Here is a 10,798-nt window from a genome sequence, read left to right on the forward strand (position 1 = left end):
GGTGTTGTGTGTTTGATTTTTTTTTTCTACATCATGTTTACAGGAGTGTGTCTCACCTCTCCCCCATTCTGATTGCCAACTTACCTGATAACTTCTTCCTCGTTGTCGTTCGAGCTCAGTTCTCTCACAAAAACACACCCATAACACACACACACACACACACACACACACACACACACACACACACACACACCTGTGCAGCAACACTAACCAGTGCAACAGGCTCTGTTTACTGACAGTTTGTTTGGACAGAAAGGGAATAATATCTCAGGAGAGACGAGACGAGTCTGAGAGCTGGGGTAAGTCATATGTGGCTCTCATACTTTACTTTTCAGATGGATGGACGCCTTATTTACTGAAAACACGCTTCCCGCCCCCCCCTTTTTTTCTTTTTTTTTCTTTTCTTTTTTTTTTTGAGGGGGTATTCAACCTTTCCATCCATCCATCTGTACTGTCTGTTTTGGTACACAAGCTGAAGTCCATAAAATGTCTTTAACAAAGTTTAGTTACAGTTTATTTTGTAAAATTTCCTTCACAACTTTTGCGTTTCATCTTTCTTTGTGTTTTAATTTCATTTTTATCCAGAGAGACTTACAAGGTGGGGGGGGGGTGCGTGCGTGCGTTTGTGTGTCATCGTACATGATGTAAGAAGAGCCTGTTTCCCACGGTCCGAGGCATTTAGTCCACTAATAAGTGAGAGTTGGATAGGGCTGCAGTCAGATGATTAGAGAGATTTTCCTGTTGTGTTTATTGGTTCAACCCCTGTGTGCCACGTGCCTTCGTGCATCTCCAGATGTGCTCACACTCATCGATGTCCTCAACCTGCACACATCCAAAGCATAATCTCTATCTGACACGTTTTAACTGGACACTAAGTTACACAAACACGTGTTTTGGGTTCTGTGCCTTGGTGTGCACAGAAGTCGGTGTGTGTGAGTACTTGATAATGCGGAAGGGTTGCGCGTGCAGCTAGCAGAGAGGCGGCTCTGCGGGGTGAAAACACGTCCATGAGGATGGAAATGGGGAAAACGACACAGGCTCGTTTCCACGAAAAATAACGCCAGCTGGGTTCAGTGACAACTGCGCGCGCGCGCGCGTGAGAGAGTTGGGTAGAGACCGCTTGCATTCTGCATGTTTGCATACATGCCAAATAAGGCTCCAGCCTAATTGACCCTGTAGATTGAACAGGTTTGTTGCTCGGAAGAAAACGTAAATGTGTTTACCAACATTTCAAAGGACGACGGATGAAGCGGGTTAAATCTCGAGAAGCAAAATGTTTTGTTTCTCTGAATGTGTTCACGGCGCTTACTCTCCGGTGCGGTTGCCTTGAGCGTTACATGGAATACGCGAAGGTGTACTGGTTGTAGTAAAATGAACCAAAACCTGAATCATACCAGAGCATCGAGATGGTGCTGAGACTGGTCCGACCAGACCAGGCTGCAGGAAAACCACTAACCACTACACCTGGTGTGAAACTGACAGGGCTCGGAGCATTACGGTTAAAGACAGTGGGTATGTTAACTTTGAAGTGACTAATGAATTATAGTGTAATCACACACCGTTTATAGAGATCCTTACACTGCCATGCACCACTACCATTATATTGGGGGGGGGGGCCCTCTGGAGTGAAGGCAGCGGGATGCTCCATAGCTATAAGCGATCCCAAAGTCTCCAGATAACCTAACACATGCATGTCTTTAGACTGTGGTGGGACCAGGCAAAGGGGGGCAAGACATAGAAAATCAAACCCAGGACGCAACACCCCCCCCCCCGCATCCTAGACAGTTGCGGCAAACGTCTACAGACCATCTTTAATCCCTGCATTTGAGGGAACCGAGTACGTGACTGTTTGTCCCGTGGACACAAAGGCAGATGCAGCTCACGACAAAGCGTTATAAGGACTCAAACTTGCAGAAAGCGAGACCTCACTGGATTTCATCATCGCTCTTCAAGCCGTTTACAACCCTGTCGGCCCACCAGCCTGTGTTTTAGCAACGGGCGAACAAATTTAGACTCATTTTCATGTGTAGTCTTAAGGACTCGACCTTTTTCCGGGAAAAACAAATCTGAACGGTGGAAGTTGCCCATGTGAATCATTGCCTTAATTTTAGTCCGGGTCACGTTGCTCCAACTGGTCTGCGCGGGAGCACGCCGTGTTTGTGTGTGGATGCGGTCGGTATGACTGTGTTGGTATTGTGTGTCTGCAGGAGAGCTCAGACGCAGGGGAGGTGAAACCATTCATGGCATGCACATCAACATCCAGTGTTGTCGGCCTCCCAGTCATGCTTGGCTCGGTTACGATCGATCTGCCGCTTTGTTCCTTGTTCCTGAACACACATGCGCACACGCACGCGCGCACACACACACACACACATACTTTACATACCATCCTCCACTGATAAGGTGTTTTTCTGTCTCCTACACGGACTCTGTAAACTGTACAAAAGCCATTGGCTCAGAGTGATCTGACGAGTTCATGACAGGCAGGTGCAAAGCTATTTATAAAAGCTGTCAATATGTCACGTCCATCTATTATTAGACTCGTGTGATCAAGTTTACGCGATATTCTGTCAGCAAATATAAGGTAGTAAGTTGCCCCACAGAGCGCAAGATTTGGGCAAATATTTATTGCAAAGGTTTCATAAGGAAATCCAACTTTTGGTTGTCAGTCCTCCTGAAGAAACAAAGCTGGCTTTTGCTGTCAAACACAGGGCAAGGATTTAGGTGCCTTGCTCAAGGGCAACCTAGCGGTAGTTGTTTAGAGAAGGCATCATTTGTTTCAAAGGTGGCTCGGGGATTCTAACTTACAGCCAGCATATATACAGTCCTCCTGATGTGTGACCTGACTGTAGCAAGTCCCCCCCTTTTTTTCCCCCTCCCCAGTTGCACTTGGCCAATTACCCTGTTTCACCGAGCCGTCCCGGTCGCTGCTCCATCCCTCCCCCCCCCTGCAGATCCGGGGAGGGCGGGAGACTACCACATGCCTCCTCCGGTACATGTAGAGTCGCCAGCCGCTTCTTTTCACCTGACAGTGAGGAGTTTCACCAGGGGGGCGTAGCGCGTGGAAGGATCACGCCATTCATTCCCCCAGTCCCCCCCCCCCGAAAAGGCGCCCCGACCGACGAAGCGCTAGTGTAGCGACCAGGACACATACCCACATCCGGCTTCCCACCCGCAGACACGGCCAATTGTGTCTGTAGGGACACCCGACCAAGCCGGGGGTAACACGGGGATTCGAACCGGCGATCCCCGTGTTGAATGTAGCAAGTTCAGCACAAAGACTAACAGGGAGTGTTTCGGCAGGGAAATTAACGAGATGAATCCTCCACCATGACCGTAGGGTTACTGTTGAACCCTTCATTGATGTAGTCAAGTTGGCCAATGGCCTTAATAGCAGCGTGGTGGTGCTTCTAATTGTGAGCTCTAGGTGTTAATTAAGTCCATCATGGACTGTGTAACGTGCACGGGTTAAGTAGTCACGTTAGCCAGAGCTAACGGGTCGGACCCTTTAGTCGACTGCGCTCAAGTTGTCGCCCGCGGTGCAAGATGCACGGGTTCGCGTCCCGGCTGTGGCGGTTCCCGGACTGCCTTCCTCATTCGCTATATTATACAGGTTAAATGATCCAAAACTATCTTGCCTTTGAGCTTTTAGCATGATCCTTCCACGCGCTACGTCCCCCTGGGGAAACTTCTCACTGTCAGGTAAAAAGAAGCGGCTGGCGACTCCACATGCATCGAGGAGACATATGGTAGTCTCCAGCCCTCACCGGATTGGCAGAGGGGGTGGAGCAGTGACCGGGACAGCTCGGAAGAGTGGGGTAATTGGCTTAGTACAATTGGGGAGAAAATGGGGGGGGGGGGGTCAAAAAAGAAATAAAGGGGCTGGCTGTGTACTTCTGACATCACTTCAGGTGAAGAATGTGGCAACCTTTTTGTAATGATCTGTGCCCTCTGGCTATGTTAACTTATAACATTAATGAAGCAAGGACGACTTCTCTCGTGCTGGGTGTTTATTCACCGACCGGATTCCGACTGACGTTGTTACGTACATCACGTGACTTTGTTGTGGCGCTACGGAAAGCCGTAAGGGACATTAGCAAATCAAATATTACTAGCAAATATTACATCTCCCTTTTTCTGAAAAGTGCTGCTTTCTCTGCAGAGATACAGACCACGTTGAGCACGTTTATAAGCGAATACAATCTTAATAAGAAAGAATATGAAAGTGGAAATCTTATATAACTGGACTGCAACAAAGTAGTGTGAAACATTTCCTTCACTGTCTAAATGTGACACCGTAATAACATTTCATCTTTATTATTTTTTTTCATTACTGGTAACTGCAAACAGCAGGTAGGTACACAAGGTAAGTGAACGCTGTAAATATTTCTTTTCAAAACATAGCAGGTATAGTACAGGTTGGTGTAAAATTCTCTCTTTTTTTTAACATTCATAAGTCAAGGATTTGTCTTGGTTTGATCGTGCGACCTGACCTCGTGGTGTAACCAGGCTGTGTGTCTGGTTGTCGCTGATTGTTCGTGTCTGGAGGTTCAGCATGCTCTTGCTGATGGGCTTGTGTGTTGTTGTTAGCGCTGGTAACAGTCTCCTGTGAAGTGTGTGTGTGTGTAGTGTGAGTGTTCACTCTGCTTTGTCGCAGGTGTTGACGGTTGCGTTGGTAGATCTGACCTTCTTTGGTTTGGATGTGGTAGCTCCTGTCTGTGTTCGCTGGTCTTTCCACAGTTGCAGGTCTCCAGGATCCATCCTCCTGCTGGAAGCGGATTGGTGTGCCTGTGGGCAGGTGGGGCAGAGGTTTGGCTGTTCGGTTGTAGTATGCCTGCTGGCGCTGTTGACATACCTTTCTCCTTTTGTGAACATCCTCCTGACTGGCGATCTGTGGCTGCAGGTGTTTTGCTGTTGATGGGAGAATGGACCGCAGCCTCCGACTCATCAGTAGCTGTGCCGGTGATTTCAGGTTGTCCACCGGTGTGTTGCGATACTCCAGTAAGCTCATGTAGGGGTCTTTGTTCTCAGCTTTGGCTTTGTCCAGGATGCGTTTGGCCGTCTGGACAGTCTTCTCGGAGAGGCCGTTGCTCTGTGGGTAGTGGGGGCTTGTGGTGGTGTGTGAGAAACCCCATGTCTGTGAGAAGTTGCGGAACCCACCAGAGCTGTAGCACGGACCGTTGTCGCTGATGATAGTCTCGGGGATTCCGTGTCGAGCCATTGCTGCTTTCAGCTTCATGATGACGGCAGATGAGGTGCAGCTGTAAAGTCTCTCTAGCTCGAAGAATCTGGAGTAGTAGTCCACAGTGACTATGAAGTCCTGTGAGTTCCATGTGAATAGGTCTGTGCCTATCACTTGCCACGGCCGCTCGGGTATGGCGTGTGACATCATTGGTTCCTTTGCATTTGCGCTGCGCCGTTCTTGGCATATGCTGCAGTCTGCTACCGCATTCTCGATCTGTTTCCCCATGCCAGGCCAGAACAGTAAGTCTCTTGCTCGGCATTTGCTTTTTTCCACGCCAAGGTGGCTGGCATGGATGCGCTGTATCATGTCCTTGCGAAGCTTTTGGGGGACAATGATTCTCTCACCTTTGAACAGGATACCGTCCATTTCTGAGATTTCTGCTCTGTGGTTCCAGTATTCCTGGATGCTGGGCGGGCACTTTTTCTTTGTGTCTGGCCAGCCAGTGAGTGTGGCTCGTCTGAGTGCGGTGAGCTGTGGATCTTGCGCTGTTTCCTGCTTGATTTCTGTGAGTCTTGTGTCGCTCACAGGGATGTTGCTGAGGACTGTGTGCACTTGGGCCTCCATCCCTTCCTGTAGGTCACTGTCGTGGTGTTCTATTGACTTGCGTGACAGTGTGTCGGCCACCGGTATGTCCTTACCGGGGCGGTGGATGATTTTGATGTCGTATTTTTGGAGCACCAGGATCATCCGTTGCAGCCGGGGTGGTGCTGCTGCCAGTGGCTTTTTTAGTATTGCCTCCAGAGGCTTGTGGTCTGACTCCACAATCACTTTTCGTCCGTACATGTACTCGTGGAACCTCTTGCAGCCGAAGACCACAGCGTAGAGCTCCTTCTCTATCTGTGCGTAGTTTTCTTCAGTGCTGTTGAGTGACTTGGACGCATAGGCAATTGGTTTGCCATCTTGGAGCATGACAGCCCCAAGGCCACTTTTGGATGCATCCACTTGGAGTCGCAGCTCTTTCTGCGGGTCGAAATATGAGAGTACTGGATCTGGGTGCTGTGTAATGAGATTCTTCCTCTCTTGGAACGCCTTGTCGTGGACTGCATCCCACACAAACTCACTGTCCTGTTTCAGAAGCTGTCTGAGGGGTGAGTTTATCTGTGAGAGGTGTGGAGCGAATCTGGCGAGGTAGTTGATCATGCCGAGGACTGTCTCCAGCTCTGCTTTGTTCTGTGGGGGTTGCATGTCCTTGACCGCCTTCACCTTGTGTGGGTCTGGTTTGATGCCTTCGTGTGAGAGCATGTGGCCGAAGTAGCGTACCTCGGACACGCATATGTGACACTTGTCGGGGTTGAGCCTCACCCCTCGCTCCCTTGTGCGCTTCAGCATCGCTCTGAGACGCTGGTCATGTTCCTCTTTAGTCTTGCCGAACACTACTATGTCGTCCACTATGGCCGTCACACCGTCCAATCCTTCATATGTTTCATCCACGCGTCTCTGGAACTCGTCTTGAGCGGACACGATTCCGAATGGCAGTCTGAGGAAACGATACCTGCCAAACACTGTGTTAAATGTCGTCAACATTGAGGATTCAGTGCTCAGTTTGATGGCCCAATAGCCTGACCGCGCGTCTAACACGCTAAAGTACTCAGCTCCAGCGAGCTTTGTGGTGGCGTCCTCCAGCGTGGGGAGGGGTTAGTGAGGTCGTTGTATCACTTTGTTAAGAGCTCTGGGGTCTAAACACACTCTAAGTTTGCCTGTCTTTGGCTTCTCAACAATAACGAGTGCGTTCACCCATTCTGTGGGTTCTGTTACCTTACAGATTATGCCGCCTTTCTCCATGCTGTCAAGCTCGTCCCTCAGTTTGCTGCGTAGGGCGATGGGGATTCTGCGTGGCGGGCAGACGACCGGCGTTGCATCTGGTGTGACGCGGAAGGTGCACTCGCCTGGGAACTCTCCTATTCCCTGGAAAACATCTGCATACTCATCCATTATGCTCTGTGATGTGACATTGTTTTCCTCGCTCACAGCCATCACTATTTTTACCAAGTTTAGGTCACGGCATGTTTTCATTGCCATGACTGGTGGGGCGTTTGTGTCAATGACGTAAAAGTCCAGCATCATTGCATTGTCTCTGTACTTACATTTGAGTTTGCATGTGCCTTTCACGCTCAGCGCGCCTCCTCCATATTCAGTGAGTCTGTGTATTGCTGGTTTCAGTGTCACATTTTTGAACAGCGCCTGGAACAGGTTGGTGGGAATAGTATTGGCCTGTGCCCCAGTGTCTAGTTTAAACTTTACCTTCTGTGGAGGTGTGCCAATTCCAACCTCTACGTACGCCTGCTCATTGCTTTTTCCGTTGTTCTCTATTGAGATGCAGTCTATGTACAGCTCTGTCTGTTCTCCCACAGCGGTGCTCTCCACTGTAATGTTGTCGAAGTACAGTTCTTCCTGCTCTCTGTCAGTGGTGTACTCTTCTGGGTTCTCTCCGACGGCATGTACTGTGCCGCGGTAGTACTTTGTCTGTCCCTGGGAGCTAGACTTGCATACTTTAGCAAAATGATTGAGCTTCTTGCATTTAATGCATTGTTTACCCTTAGCTGGGCAAGTGGCTTTAGCGCCGTGTAGCCCTCCACAATAGCTACACGCCCTGGCGGCGGTGCTAACGTTACCCTCCCTTTGTCTGAAGTTAGCGTTAGCTGCTTTGGGTGCGTTCGGTTTGTAAGTCTTTCTGCCTATTGCGTGCACCGTTTCACGTGTGCTGCCCTGGCCCATAAACTTTAGCTGTTGCTTTGCTAGCTCGTGTGAGCGGGCTACATCTATGGCTTTTTCTAGCGTTAGCTCAGCTCCCTGGCTAAGTAGCTTTTCTCTCACTCTGGGTGAGTTGGTGGCAAACACGATGCGGTCCCTGACCATCTCGTCGGCATTTGGGTAGCCACAGTCTTTGACTAGGAGCTTTAGCTCAGTTACAAATTGTTCGAAGGATTCACTCTCTCCCTGCATCTTTTCATGAAATGTATATCTGGCATAAATCGGGTTTGCTTTGGGGGTGATGTACTCAGTGTACTTATCGTAGTACGTTTCTAGCTTCTTGGCCTGTTCTCCGCTGAACGTCCAAGTGTTGTGCACATCGCGCCCTTCTTCCCCTATCCAGAGCAGGAGGTAGCTGCATTTCTCCTCTTCGTTCTTCCCGCGCAGGGGGCCCTTGAACATTAGCTCCGTTGTTTGTCGAAATCGTCTCCATGCTTCAGGTAAGTTCGCCGATTCCCAGTCCATCCGTGGAGCTGGAACGCCGTACGAATCCATATTGGGTATTTAAACTCCGCTACTCTGACACCATGTAATGATCTGTGCCCTCTGGCTATGTTAACTTATAAAATTAATGAAGCAAGGACGACTTCTCTCGTGCTGGGTGTTTATTCACCGACCGGATTCCGACTGACGTTGTTACGTACATCACGTGACTTTGCTGTGGCGCTACGGAAAGCCGTAAGGGACATTAGCAAATCAAATATTACACTTTTGTGAGGCAAAATGACGTTCAACAGTGGTTTTGACATGTAACTAACCTATTTAAGGTTCAAACCGAAGGAGGACTGGGGTGGTCCAAAACCCCCCATGAGAGTTAATGGACTCCCCCCTATTTTATTGCATAAAACCTGCACTTTCTGTCAAAATACACAGCCTGATACTTACCCCCAGTAATGAATGAATGAAGAAATCATGTAAGTAAAGAAGAAGCCACTTTCAATGAAGGTTCAATCAGTTCATCTGAATGCAACGTTTATTGACAGATACGTTTCATCACTCATCTAAGCGACTTCTTCAGTCTAAACTGACTGCAGGTATCTCCACCCATTATAAACAATACAGTGGCATAACGACCGAAACTGAATTGCCCTTCTGGGATAAATAAAGTTGTCTGAATCTGAATAAAGTTGTCTGAAACCAACGATCAGTTTCATAAGCAAATATGAGCGTGACCATTAACTGGAGTTTCAATGGCCATGTGTACTATTCACAGAGGATCTGGGAATGCTTGCAATCAGAGCATTGTAAGATAGTGACAGATGTACTTTTAAACCCCCCCCCCCCCCCCCCCGGTTCAGGGATGGTCGTTCGCTCTTAACATAGATAGATGGCCTATTTGACTCCCCGTTCAAACCAGCGTTCCTCCCTATCAAGGATGTGCACATCCTCATCCCTTTTTTCTCCTTTTTTTTTTATTTCCCCCTTTTTCTCTCCAGTTGTACTTGGCCAGTTACCCCCATTCTTCTTCGCTACTCCACCCCCTCTGCCGACCCGGGGAGGGCTGCAGACTACCACATGCCTCCTCTGATACATATGGAGTCGCCAGCCACTTCTTTTCACCTGACAGTGAAGGGTTTCACCTGGGAGACATAGCACGTGGGAAGATCAAGCTATTCCCCCAGTTCTCCCTCCCCCCAGAACAGGTGCCCCGACCGACCAGAGGAGGCGCTAGTTCAGCGACCAAGACACATACCCACATCCGGCTTCCCACCCGCAGACATGGCCAAAGGTGTCTGTAGGGACACACAACCAAGCCAGAGGTAACACCGAGATCTACCCCGTGTTGGTAGGCAACAGAATAGACTGCTACGCTACCCGGACGCCACATCCTCATCCTTGAAGAGGCCATCTATGTGAAGAGGGAATGACCCTCCCTGAACCGGGGGGGACAAAGAGTACATCTGTCGCCATTGTACAAGGCTGTGATTGCAAACATTCCCAAATCCTCTGTGAATAGTACACATGGCCATAGAAACTCTAGTTAATGGTCACACCCATATTTGCATGTGAAACTGCACAGTGAGATCCTGAGTGTTACTTTAGCTTCCTGAGTGTTAATTTAACTCTGAGAGTGTACAAATGGACCCGAAAGGATCCATTTTTACACTTTCGGGGTTAAATTAGCACTCAGTTTTTAACTGTGTGGTCGTTGGTTTTGGTCGTTATGCAACTGTATTGTTATAAGGGTGGGGATACCTGCAGTCAGTTTAGACTGAAGAGGTCACTTAGTTGAGTGATGAAACCTATCTGTCAGTAAACATTGTATCCAGTTGAAGTGGTTCAACCTTCTTTGATTTTTTTTAGCTGGATTATTGAACATGAGTCAAGACAAGAAGCCACTTTATTTTGTCATTGTACGTTTGTTTGGTTACAATGAATGTGTTCTCTGCATGTAACCCATCCTATTGTATAGGAGCAGTGGGCAGCTGCAGCACCCAGGGACCAACTGCAGTTCTTCTTTCCATTGCCTTGCTCAGGGGCACAGGCAGGAGTATTAACCCTGACCTACATGTCTTTGGACTGTGGGAGGAAACCGGAGCACCCAGAGGAAACCCGCGCATACACGAGGAGAACACGCAAACTCCACACAGACAGGACCTGGGACGGCCTGGGGCTCAAACCCAGGACCTTCTTGCTCTGAGGCAACAGTGGCCCACCGTACTGAATCTGTTGCGTTGATATCGTCACAAATATCTTTCTTATCGTCCATAACCCTCTCCCCTCTCCCAGGGGACTCCTCCAGCACCTCTGACTCGTTTGAACCTAAATTGAGTCAATGGTTGATTTCAAAATCACAGTTTA

This window comes from Lampris incognitus, chromosome 10, assembly GCF_029633865.1.
Source record: "Lampris incognitus isolate fLamInc1 chromosome 10, fLamInc1.hap2, whole genome shotgun sequence".
Taxonomy (NCBI): domain Eukaryota; kingdom Metazoa; phylum Chordata; class Actinopteri; order Lampriformes; family Lampridae; genus Lampris; species Lampris incognitus.